General features: G+C 37.5%; 1 long non-coding RNA gene across 1 annotated transcript; it reads right to left on the reverse strand.

The window, feature by feature from the left end:
- Positions 1–7,993: 7,993 nt before the first annotated feature.
- On the reverse strand, positions 7,994–12,545 carry LOC114829606. The gene is made up of 2 exons (XR_003777492.2): positions 12,439–12,545; positions 7,994–11,005 (listed from the first exon to the last, which is right to left on the reverse strand). It is a non-coding gene; the product is annotated as an uncharacterized LOC114829606 (long non-coding RNA).
- Between the last annotated feature and the right edge of the window lie 627 nt (positions 12,546–13,172).

Genomic DNA, 13,172 nt, shown 5'->3' on the forward strand with positions numbered 1-13,172 from the left:
AAACAATGGTGGATGCCAATTACTTTTGTCAGTTTCAAGTTATTTCAGGGAAAATTGTGCATTCTTCATTTTTTGGTGAGGGTACCAACAAATTTGAGCACATATGTATGATTTATTGTATGACTTCTTTGTCCTTGTACTATACTAGTGGGCTGTATACATAGCAATAGTGGGCTTTTTGTTTTGATTTAGAACACGTTCTGAAGACAAGTTGGTGTCACAGGGCTTAATACAATTGATTGGACGAACCAGGGTGAAAAAACACCTAAAAAGGCCTGTCTTTCCCCGATTTCGCTATAGCTTAACTAAATCACGTAGCTTGGATATAAGGTCATATTAATATACTGGCCTCCATGACGAAAGCAATGAAGTACATTTCATCCAGAAAAACTGTTGCTAAATGTTTCATCTGTGGAGCCTATTCTATGCATCTTGCGCGTTCTGTGGCATACATAGTGGACATATTGACTTCACATAATATATTTTGGGTAATTTATAAACACATTTTATTCTGGTGGTCCTCTGTTGTTTTGTACTGCTATTTTACATTGTCTGTGGCGAGTGTCGTTTGTTGTCCCCTAAAAAGGGGCGGGAACGTGGTGCGAGCCAAGATTCCTGTGCCGGTCTGACGTATTAAGTAACGCTCCCAACTTGCGCTCTGCAAAAATACCTTATTGCTTAATTTTGCCATATAAACATTTGAAAACATAGAATTAACACCCATGCAATAACGTTATTTAATTAAATCATCTTTACTAACACGAGATAGGACTACGTTTAAGAATAACATGGGAACATTAGGCTATTAAAGAAAGGAACAAGTAAAGAAACGTTTTAGGATAAAACGCAGAATAGTGTAGGCCTAATATTATTCTCACATATCGTCTTATGTTATAGGCCTACTGAAATTGAACATATTTGTATGAATGGGTGATAACTGACTATGTGCTATCACATATTTAGATTTTTTGTTTGCTGTGGTTTGGAAAGATCCGGTTCGATGAAAAGATTTCTGTTGCTGGATGTTGCAGAGAAGACGACACACATTTTGACAAGTATGCGGCATCCGTTTAGCAACGGAAACTTTAAACGCTAGGGGGCCTTCCGATTCCACTAATTTGTGGACGGTCTTCATTGAAATGAATGACATCCGGCGCAACATAGGTGAGTGCAAAGGTTTAGTGGGAACGAGGCTTTACAGTCTGTGACACATTCCACCCCATCTTTTCATTCTTTGTATTCCTTTTAGGATTTTTATAATAGCCCTAATTATTTTAAATTTATATAGTCTGCATAAAATATTGCTAGGCGAAATCTATTATGAAACGAGCAAAGAAGGCACATTCAGCAATGGTTTAAAAATTTCATGACGGATTTCGACCTCTTCCTGCTATGTCAGCTGACAGCGAAGAAGGGAGGGACAAGGTGCGCTAGTCAACAGCGCATGTGTTCTTCCAATTGACCTATGTCTTTATATGAACTGCCATTAAGTAAAATCGAGTTTTTGCGTGTTGCATTAATATATATTTTTTCAGTGTAGTTCTCTGAGCGATACAGACACGCACATTCTCGCTCTTACCTCATAACAATGGTCGCACTTTAATCTGAATTCTACAAAGATGCGCATAGCCTACTATAAGCCCTGACCTGCCCAACATGAAGCCTATCCTGGCAAAAAGGGGGTGACGGGCAGGACTGGGTACATATCGAGATAAGCGACCAATTGGTGAAATATTGTTATTTCATGATTTTCAAATTGCATCATCTTCCCCTGCACTAGATATAAAATAATACGAAACAGTACCGCTGACAGAAATAAAAAATGCCCCTTCTTTTTTTCTGGACAATAAGATACAGACGGTTGACAAATTAAAGGAAAAATAATCAAAGTTGGACAGTAAGGCCACCAAGACCCTCCAAAACCGCTTCAATATGCCTTGGCATAGATTCTCCCTGGAACTCTACTGGAGGTATGGAACACAATTTTTCCAAAAGATATTCCCTTCGTGTTTTGATGATGGTGGTGGAGAAGGATCATAAACTGATCCATGGCAAGAAATCCTGGCTTCAGGGTACTGGTTGAGTCACAAGATGGAAGCATTTCTTTATTTGGAAAAGATAAATAATTTACTTGTATTTACTTTTTGTTTTGTAGTTTATTAATGAGTTGTGTTCAACTACATGCTATGTTTCAAATTAATTTGTGAGCTCTCACTTTAAATTGGGAATCATATTATTGAAAGAGTAGTTGGTTTATGCATCTTTTCTTAATTTTGCTCCAGGAAAACCGGGTTTACGTTATGAAGAATTACAGTGTGGCATTTATTTTCTTGTTCCTTTTTTTATGTACACTAAAACAAAAAGGTTCTGGGAGTATTTTTAAAATTGAAACTGTGGGGAACCCCGATAAGTTCTTCAAGGAAAGATGTCAATGGGTATTGTAAAGAGCTTTATGCTTGCTACCCAACCATATGAACAACCTACCCGCTCAAAATCTACCCCAAAAGGATCTTGAAAATGTATGTGGAACCATTTAAAAAAGATTAAAAATGAATCAAAAAAGTGGTTTAAGTTATTTGAACGTCTACAGATAAATTACAGAGGCCACATAAACTGTTGCTGGAAGCCAATCTGCAGCTCTTTCCATCAGACCAGAAATTGGTTACTATTAGTTTGCTTAGGGTGCTTTGTCTGAGGCAGTGTGATGTAGTAATGTTCAGTGGTATTCAAAATATTTGAGATTATAGTCAAACAGGGAACACACCCAGCCATTCACACACTACTGTTTACACAAGAGCCAAAAGTAGAGTCCTGTGTTGAAGGCGTTTGCTCGAGTTTGAACAATGTATTCTTTAACATTTTCCTCTTTAAGCTATAGAGATGGCCCCCACTTGCTGCTAGAACAGCTGCCACTCTTTTGGGAAGGCTTTCCTCAAGATTTTGGAATGTCTCTTTGGGAATGTGTGCCCACTCAGCCAAAAGAGCATTTGTGAGGTCAGGCACTGATGTTGGACGAGAAGGCCCGGCTTGCAATCGCTGTTCCAATTCCCCCCATAGGTGTTCAATGGGGTTTAGGTCAGGACTCAGTGCAGGCCACTCAAGTTCCTCCACACCAAACTTGTCGAACCATGTCTTTATGGACCCCACTTTGTGCACAGGGGCACAGTCATTCTGGAACAGGAAAGGGCCTTCCCCAAACTGTGGCCACAAATTTGGAAGCACCAAATTGTCTAAAATGTATTTGTATCCTGTACCATTAAGATGACCCTTCCCTGGAACTAAGGGGCCTAGTCCAAACCCTGAAACACAGCCCCAGACCATTATCCCTCCTCCACCAAAGTCTTTACAGTAATAATACGTTTATTTGTCTAGCACCTTTCTAGTACAATTACACAAAGTGTTACGGGAAAATAAGGCAGAGGCAATTGCAAGTAAAACTGGTATTTAATGAAGTGATCAAATAACCAGAATCGACATCAGAGAAATCATGGAGCTGAACAAAGTCTCTGGAAGGCACGTTGGGATGCAGGCGGCCAGGAAGCGCAGGTATACAGCAGACGACTCGGTCAGTGCAGGTTGATGAGTACGGGAATGATCCAGAAGTGAAGACAAGGCGACGAAAACTGGAACCACAGAAAACGGGAACACAAGGAACTGAACAGCACGGGAGACATCCCCAAACAACGGTCTGACAAACACAAGGCGCGAGAGGTGAGTATAAATAGGCAAAATAATGAGAAACAGCTGCCGCTGATTCTTCCTGATGATGATCAGCGACCACGCCCACGCACGCGCTCATTCACACACATAAACACAGCGCGAGGAAGAGTCAATTAATTCCTCAACCGTGACACAAAGTGCTTTACACACAATAGAAATAGAAATACATTAAAATAATAATAGTAATATATACCAAAGCATGTTATTTTAAATAATGTAAAATAAGTAAAAAGAATAAACAAAATATAAAATCACAATGATAAAATATTAATAAAATCCTTAATAAAATGTTAATAAAAGCTTTAAAATAATGCTACATCTCTGACATTCTGGGGTAGGCTGTTCCAGATTCTAGGGGCCCATATAGCAAAGGTTCATTTAGTTTTCTGGGAGAGAAAGAAGTCCTTTTTCAGCTGATCTGAGAGGCCTAACAGTGCAGTATGGGGTGAGCATGTCATTAATGTAATCAGGTGCGTTCTGGTAGGTAGCGTTCTCCAGGCATCAACTATTCCCAGATTCGTCCATCAGTCTGCCAGATGGTGAAGCATGATTCATCACTCCAGAGAACTCGTTTCCACTGCTCCAGTGTCCAGTGGTGGCACGCATTACACCACACCAGCCGATGCTTGGCATTTCATATGCTGATGGTGAGGCTTGTGTTCAGCTGCTCGGCCATGGACACCCATTTCGTGATACTCCCTACACACAGTTCTTGTGCTGATGTTGCTTCCAGTTTGGACCTCTGTGGTAAGTGATTTTTACGCACTGTGTGCTTCTGTATTTGGCGGCCCCACTCTGTGAGTTTGCGCAGTCTACCACTCCATGGCTGGGCTGTTGTTGCTCCTAGATGCTTCCACTTCACTATTATAGCACTTTCAGTTGATCTAGTAGGGCAGAAATGTCAATGGGCGTGGCTGAAACACCTGAACTCAATAATTAGTAAGGGTGTCCACATACTTTTGGCCATATAGTGTAGATATTTTGCAAATTAAGCCTTTCAGGTGAATAGATTCACAAAAACAATGAAAACAAAGACCCAAATGATTTTTTTTGGTAGTTTTCATTGGCACAAAACGTAGGCACGTGATGTTTTCTCTTCACATGGCAATAGTGGGAGGGTGCCTTTGAGAAAGTGGGTTGCACTAACTCACGTTCGAGAACTCAGAATTTAGAGAAATAAATAATAATCAAGCGGCTCAAGTATTCTTTTATGCCTTTCAGAAAGTATATTGTAGTTTAAAAAGGCCCTTAAAAACATTTACAAATATACAGTGGCAATCATAGGATCGATAACTGCACACCCATATTTAAAATGCAGCTTTTGTTGACGTGAAGGCTGAAATTAGTGCAAATTGTCAGACCTTTTCACCTTTAATATGATGTTGTAACCAACAATATTCACTTTAAAAAAAAGAAGAAAATAATTGTGTACACCCCTTTATAAGTGGGGTTGTAACTATTCATATTTAACCAATCTCAATCTAAAAGATAATTTGATGTCACATGATTTACTCAAGTGATTCTGATTAGCCCTAAATCAAATTCTGTTCCTGTAGGTTTTCCTTTAAATTATTTTGGTTGCATAGTGTATTATTTAAGAAATGGTGGCTAGATGACACCACAATGACATTGCAAAGATCACAACGTCCCACCAAAATTGGATGTCAATGAAAGGAAAATACTAATCAGGGAGGCTACCAAGAGTTCAACAGCAAACTTAAAGTACAGTGTGGCAAAAAAGTATTTAGTCAGCCACCAATTGTGCAAGTTCTCCCACTCAAAAAGATGAGAGAGGCCTGTAATTTTCATCATAGGTACACTTCAACTATGAGAAAATCACACTGTAGGATTTTTAATTAATTTATTGGTAAATTATGGTGGAAAATAAGTATTTGGTCAATAACAAAAGTTCATCTCAATACTTTGTTATATACCCTTTGTTGGCAAAGGTCAAACGTTTTCTGTAAGTCTTCACAAGGTTTTCGCTGGTATTTTGGCCTATTCCTCCATGCAGATCTCCTCTAGAGCAGTGATGTTTTGGGGCTGTCACTGGGCAACACGGACTTTCAACTCCCTCCAAATATTTTCTATGGGGTTGAGATCTGGTGACTGGCTAGGCCACTCCAGGACCTTGAAATGCCACTCCTTCGTTGTCCGTGCGGTGTGTTTGGGATGTTTTCACTCAAAATCTCATGATACATGGCCCCATTCATTCTTTCCTTTACACGGATCAGTCGTCCTGGTCCCTTTGCAGAAAAACAGCCCCAAAGCATGATGTTTCCACCCCCATGCTTCACAGTATGTATGGTGTTCTTTGGATGCAACTCAACATTGGTTTCATCTGACCATATGACATTCTCCCAATCCTCTTCTGGACTATCCAAATGCTCTCTAGCAAACCTCAGACGGGCCTGGACATTAAGCAGGGGGACACGTCTGGCACTGCAGGATTTGAGTCCCTGGTGGCGTAGTGTGTTACTGCTGGTAGCCTTTGTTACTTTGGTCCCAGCTCTCTGCAGGTCATTCACTAGGTCCCCCCGTGTGGTTCTGGGATTTTTGCTCACCATTCTTGTGATCATTTTGACCCCACGGGGTGAGATCTTGCGTGGAGCCCCAGATCGAGGGAGATTATCAGTGGTCTTGTATGTCTTCCATTTTCTTATAATTGCTCCCACAGTTGATTTCTTCACACCAAGCTGCTTACCTATTGTAGATTCAGTCTTCCCAGCCTGGTGCAGGTCTACAATTTTGTTTCTGGGGTCCTTTGACAGCTCTTTGGTCTTGGCCATATTGGAGTTTGGAGTGTGACTGTTTGAGGTTGTGGACAGGTGTCTTTTATACTGATAACAAGTTCAAACAGGTGCCATTAATATAGGTAACGAGTGGAGGACAGAGGAGCCTCTTAAAGAAGTTGTTACAGGTCTGTGAGAGCCAGAAATCTTGCTTGTTTGTAGGTGACCAAATACTTATTTTACTGAGGAATTTACCAATAAATTCATAATAAATCCTACAATGTGATTTTGCACAACTTGCACAATTGGTGGCTGACTAAATACTTTTTTGCCCCACTGTAGCTGCAGGAAAATATGTACTTGAATGTTATTTTTTCTGATGAATCACTTCCATCTTGCCCCCAGAGCTCAGGAGAATATTCGCTGAGAATGGATGTAAAATTAAGGGACTGCCCAGTTCCTGATAACATTAAATCTCCCAAAACCATATGGGAACATGTGTTATGGTCTGATGAGAACAAGGTAGAACGTTTTGGCCATAATTCCAAAAGATATGTTTTGTGCAAAGCCAACACAGCTAATCACGCACTGTCAAGCATGGTGGCAATGGCACAATGCTATGATGATAATTGTCATCATCAGGGACAGAGGCTCTGCTCAGGATAGAGGGGACAATGAATATGCTGAATAGTCATCGTTTCATTTGCACCTCTAGCTTAAGACAGCTCTTTTAAAGGAAGTTATATTTATTAAAAAAATGCATTTTACAGGTTTGACAATATGTTTATTACAGCGGTAGTTTCCCAGAGATATTTTATTTTTAATAAGGGATGTTTACAGCAGGAACATCCCTCTGTTCATAGAAGTACTTTAAATATAATGTGCCCTACTCCAGTACAAAAAGTTGCTTTTTTTCATTGATCACAAGGTTTAACTCTCTTGCTCAACAATAGAACAGATATTTTCACTTTGTTCTGGGAATAGAACCTCACTTTGTTCTAACTGTTAAAGGTATAGTTCTGACAGGATGCGTTTTTGGAAAGATATGCCTGTGTATTGAACACAACCTTGCAGTCACAGCAGGACATTCTGAGGAGATGTTTACATATCGTGCAATAAAAATGTGTTGAGGATACTTTTCATTTTTCCTTTGTCATGTTTTCTACAATTCTTGTGTTGAAAGTTTTTTTTTAAGAATACCACACAATTTGGTTTGTAAATCGTTGTTGAAATGGGCATATTTCAAATGGAATGGTTATTTCAGTGTATATAGAAAGTTATGTAGTTTTACATAAATGGTATGTTACAGGATGGAAGAAAAGCCATTGAAAATGTTTAGAATATGTTGAAAGAAACAACAGAGGAGTGGAGACAGTAATTTATAATACCAACCTGACTCCATACGGTCCTCCATGAGCTTGACAGAAACGTTTACTTTCATTTGGTTAATGTTTTATACAAATGGTTATCTATTGAATCCACCAGTAGGTAGTTCATTGTACAAAGTTTCAATATTCCTTAAAAGAAGCAATAAACATTGATTCTCATTTAGGCTTTTATTGTTTTGGCGGTTGGTTAGGATGAGGATAAGGTCTACATAGAGAATAGCAGCTAAAGTTGCATTTACAAGATGTAAAGCTGACAAAATCTGAAACATACAAATGATAGGTAATTGTACATTCACACACTGCACTGAAAATCATAAACATTCACACTAATATCCTTTTTGAGAGTATAATGAAGATGAGATGGTCCAGCAACAGTAAATCTAAAACAAAAACACCAAGAGTGCAATCAAAGACACAAGATGCCAACTGAACATTATTAAAACCTGAAGCATTAAAAATCACAAAATATCAAAATCTCTGATAACTGCAATATAAAACTTGATTTAAAATGTGTACACACGTCCTGGGGCATGCAGTAACTTTCTTGTGGGAGTGGAAGAAGTTTTCTGACTTTATACTGGAATAGCAGAGAAGGAAGATTTTTTACGGTTTCATAAGTGTTAAATAAACTGTTGTGAAAGTGGTCAAACTGCCAGATGTTTCAAAAAGTTAGGAAGAACACCAGTTGTTGCAGTTAAAAAATATTACTATAATTACTCTGTCGTTAGATTACTAGAATGTTACTAAATTATAATTGTACTTGAGGCAACGTTTTAGGTAACTAGGTTTTTAGCTCAAATGTCCTAGTACTATGAAAACTGTACGATACCATTGACCCAGGACCATAGCAGGCAGATTGATGGTTGATCTATTTTAAAATGGTTAACATATTAGCACAGTTAAAATACAAATAACATACATGACATACATTTTAAGTCAGTGGTGCCTACCCTTTAAGTGTTTACAGCAATAGCAAAGGCCATGTAGATCTATCTACAGCGGGAAGATGGCTTAATGAAAATCTTGTGCAGATCAGTTATTCATTGCCAGCATAATTCCTTGAAGTGAATAAAGTTTAAAGAGTTTGAAAAAATGATACCCGAACCTCGGATTTAAAAAAGCTGGCAACTTAACCCAGACAGGACTGTCCGAGTGTGGCAAATTTAAGTTCCCATTATGGTGTTACTTTTGACAATATAATAAGAGCTAGTAGAGTCAATACATGGTATTTGGAACATAAAATATGCTTTTTATAAGCTTATTGAATGTATTATCTACTGTATAATCAATCAAATGTATTTATAAAGCCCTTTTTACAACAGCAGTTGTCACAAAGTGCTTTTACAAAAACACCCCAAGGAGCAAACAACAGTAGTGTTGAATTTCAGTATAAGCAACTGAAAATAACATAAAATGCACCAGTAATGATTGTATGCAACATGTTGCTTCTGCTACTGTTTTTAGTACAAATGGAAACATTTGCATACACAGATATGACTAACAGGTAGCTCAAATTGAATTAATCAGAGTTACTTGGAAACCCCTGTATGAACTGCAGTTGATAAATAATTTCAGATAAATAAACTGGTTCAACGGAGAAGGTTCACTAGAAAAATTAAGCTTGGGAGGAAATGCATCTTTCAGCAGGACAATGATCCCATTCACAAAACCAAAGCAAGATTGGAGTAGTTGAAAAACATTAAGTGAATGTCCTACCGTGGCCCAGTCAAATTCCTAATCACAATCTATTTAAGAATCTGTGGCAATATTTGGAATATTGCAATACACAAGATTTCTCCAGCCAACCTGAAAACCAGGAGAAAATCTGGAACCAGAATAGACATACAGTAAAGCACCCCAACACTGTAAAATGCTGGAAGTTGTTACTGCAGTGAAAGATGTCTCTAACAAAAAGTTATATATTTCTTTTTTAATTACAAATATTTCCCAACATAAAATCCAATGTTACCTAAGAAAAGCTTTATAATAAAATATAAAAAAATGAAACATCTCTCTCTCTATGCGTATGTATGTGTATATACACACAGACCTATTTATACATTTTACAATACAACTTTGAGAAACAAACTCCTACAATCTATTGTATGAATTGTTTTTCACTATATGCTGTGTGTCACTGTGACCAAATCCATGCACCTAACAACATCATCCAACCTCAGGTTAGAAATAGCAGCAAATCTTACAATATAACAATGCACCCAAATCCACCATGAGACACGAGGACAAAAAAAGCCTCAGACAGTGTATCTACATTTTAGAGGTTAGTGTAATATTTAGTATAATCAAATACCTGACAATTAAACAAATGTTGCACCCAACTAGTAAATAAGAATGTTTCAATGTGCAAACCATACATCAATAAAACAATGTCTGAAAGACAATGAATAACAAACCACAAACATTAGAGGACAGCCAGAAACTTAAAGACAGCCTTTAAGTGGCAATAGCAAAACAAAAACAGTTACATATTCTAATGTTATGTTGATGATTTTATATAGATACTTTGACTAAAAGTACAATTTTTATATTTTGCTATGTGCAATAGCTAGCGCTACATGGCTGTAATTGCGTCACATTGTCATCATTCATATTGCTTGTTCTTCATCTTCTTTATAAGAGTGTTTTCAGGATTTGTACTTTCATGATTGATTAAAACATTTACTCATGCAGTCTTATATGTCTGCAAATTGAAATACAATTACAGTATAAAATCTCAACAGACTTTAAGAATGAGAATCACAATACATAGAGCATTGTAATAGTAATTCCCTGCCCTCATCAGCAGCCATGAAATGCTATCTATTAAGTTAGTTAATACCTTTCAGAAGCAATATCCCTTTGCATTTATGCAGTCTAGCCCCAATTCAGAAAATATGTGCAATATGTCTTTGAAGATGAGTGTTCTGTTAGAATAATTTTTTTGTAAATACAGCACGTTCATAAACATAATACATTATAGAAAAACAGTGTAACCCTTTTTTGCAAATATTGTGAGAAATGAATAACTTGACTAGACCTGAAAAGTTACCAAAAATTGGAAGACATTATGAGACAACATTAAGCCACAAATCCGTGGGTTGTGTTCCCCTTAGAGAGAATGGTGCAATCAAAATCCAGCATCATCTGATTAATGTTGCCATTCACCTAAAAAGTGGGGGAAAAGAACAGAATCAGCTTACATATACATTGCCCTCTGTAATTCCTAGAACACTGAAAAGAAAAGCCTACATATTGTTTTCCTCATTTAAAAATGTAATGTTCTGTACAATGGGTCTATTTCAGGGCACCAAACCTATAGGGACAACTGGCTTGACAGGGGTTTCTGGGAAGTCAGATGTATTCTGTCACATCATTTGGACAGGTATAAAAGAGCTGTTAATGTCTAGTCTTGTTTCAGAGTTGTTCAGGTCCAAAAAGTAATAAAAGAAAGTTCTTGACCAGCCAAGACAATCTGCAAATTATCATCCAAGTCTCAATTTGCTTAATTGAGACTTAAGGCAAAAAGAGCTCAAAACAACAACAAATGTGCATGGCTGCAATACAGGCCTGGCAGAACATCACAAGATACCCAGCGTCTGTTGGGTTCAATAGGTCGCAGACATCTGGCATGTAAAGGATATCGGACCAACTAAATACAAATGCTACATTTGGAAACTATGGGCCAGTTTTGCTGACTAAGATTAAGCTTTGTCCTGGACTAACAAAATCAAAGGTCAATAGAGATTCTCCCTTTAAGCTTGATTGTTTTGGTGTCTAGGAATGTATTAAAAATGTTGTGTAACATTATGACCGATATTTACCCAAATACTCAAAGTTAGCTGATAATCCATACTTTAACCTCATACTATTTGCAATGGTTGGATTTGAAACTCAAACTTTAAGTAAAATCTATTACGGTTGCACAATAGAATGATCATTGCACAATTGGCTTTAAAAATGACTCTAGGTTGTGAAAATATTTTTTTTTTATAAGAGGCTACATTTCCATGAAAGCACTACCAGTTTCTGTCAAACCCAAAATGTTATAGAAGAACAATACTTAGAAAATACTAGCTATCTGTTTGCTGTTGTAAATCTGCTGTTCACTGAGTGTGGGAGGAACTAGCCTTTCTGAGACGCAAAATGTCAGGTAAACAGGAGACCATATATCCCTTACAGGAAGTCGGGACTGTGTCAAAAAACAATTGAAAGCACGGAAGGGAGAAACCCTAAAGTAAACACTTGAAATGTTGCTACATATGAAAGCATATTGGAATTAAGTTGGATCTAAGTTGTGAAACATTTGTTCTGTCCTATCACAAGATATTTAATTGCTAACCCTCAACCAAGAAACATTTAATGATTCAACATCTATGGGAAAATCAGTTTTTAAACTAATCTGAAAGATGTGTTACTTCAGAACAAAAACTGTCAGACTGCTAAAAGAAAGAATAGAAAATAGAAATAGAAAGCATCTTCATAAACAGGAATATCATAACTAATAAGAAAATGGGCAAAATGTATGTGGCACTTTAGTTCCAGTTCCGGGTCTCCCTCACTCCATGCATGGCCCACCTGAACGGGATGAGAGTACCTACCTGTACTTAACATCAAAGAGGGTGGAGTCCTCTTCATCATCATTCTCTTCATTCAAAGGAGCCATCTCTACTCGCTCAGCTGGTGTAGTGATTATGTCATACTTTCGTGTTTTCCTGATTCTCCTTCCAGATCTACACCATAACATAAATGGGTTGTGATAATGAAATGCTGATTAAAACCACGAAATTGTTTAAAACGTACTGCCCACCTGGTCTGGAAACTGAGTTTGGCATTGCTGACGTAGCCTTATGGAATGGTGTTTAACATATCTGAATATTCCAAAAGCATTTCGAATTTAAACTTTTACTGAAAATATGATAATCAGTGAAACAAGAAAACACGACACATCCCCGTTTGTAAACTATATAGGCCAACATATGCTGCCTGACTTATTCAATTATGACGCACATACTACAGTATATAAGTACGAGATTATTGGATGGTTAAAATAGATTGAATGTAATAACAGTTAGGAGTATATTCTGATAACAATTATTTAATAAAGTTACCGAGCATTGTAAAAATAAAGGAGCCTACCTGATCACTTTCATGACCAAACAAGTGATGAGAACAGCTGTTAGCACGCAGATACAAATTACAATATTTTTCAAAGCAGGAAGGTATTTTAATATAGAAGATATTCTTGATTCAGTCTGCGCATACGTGCCATTATTTCTCAAATCCTCTCCATTGATGTGTAATGTTGAATTTATCACCGTTGTGGGTGATGGTA

The sequence above is a fragment of the Esox lucius genome, chromosome 19, assembly GCF_011004845.1.
Source record: "Esox lucius isolate fEsoLuc1 chromosome 19, fEsoLuc1.pri, whole genome shotgun sequence".
NCBI classification, from domain to species: Eukaryota; Metazoa; Chordata; class Actinopteri; order Esociformes; family Esocidae; genus Esox; species Esox lucius.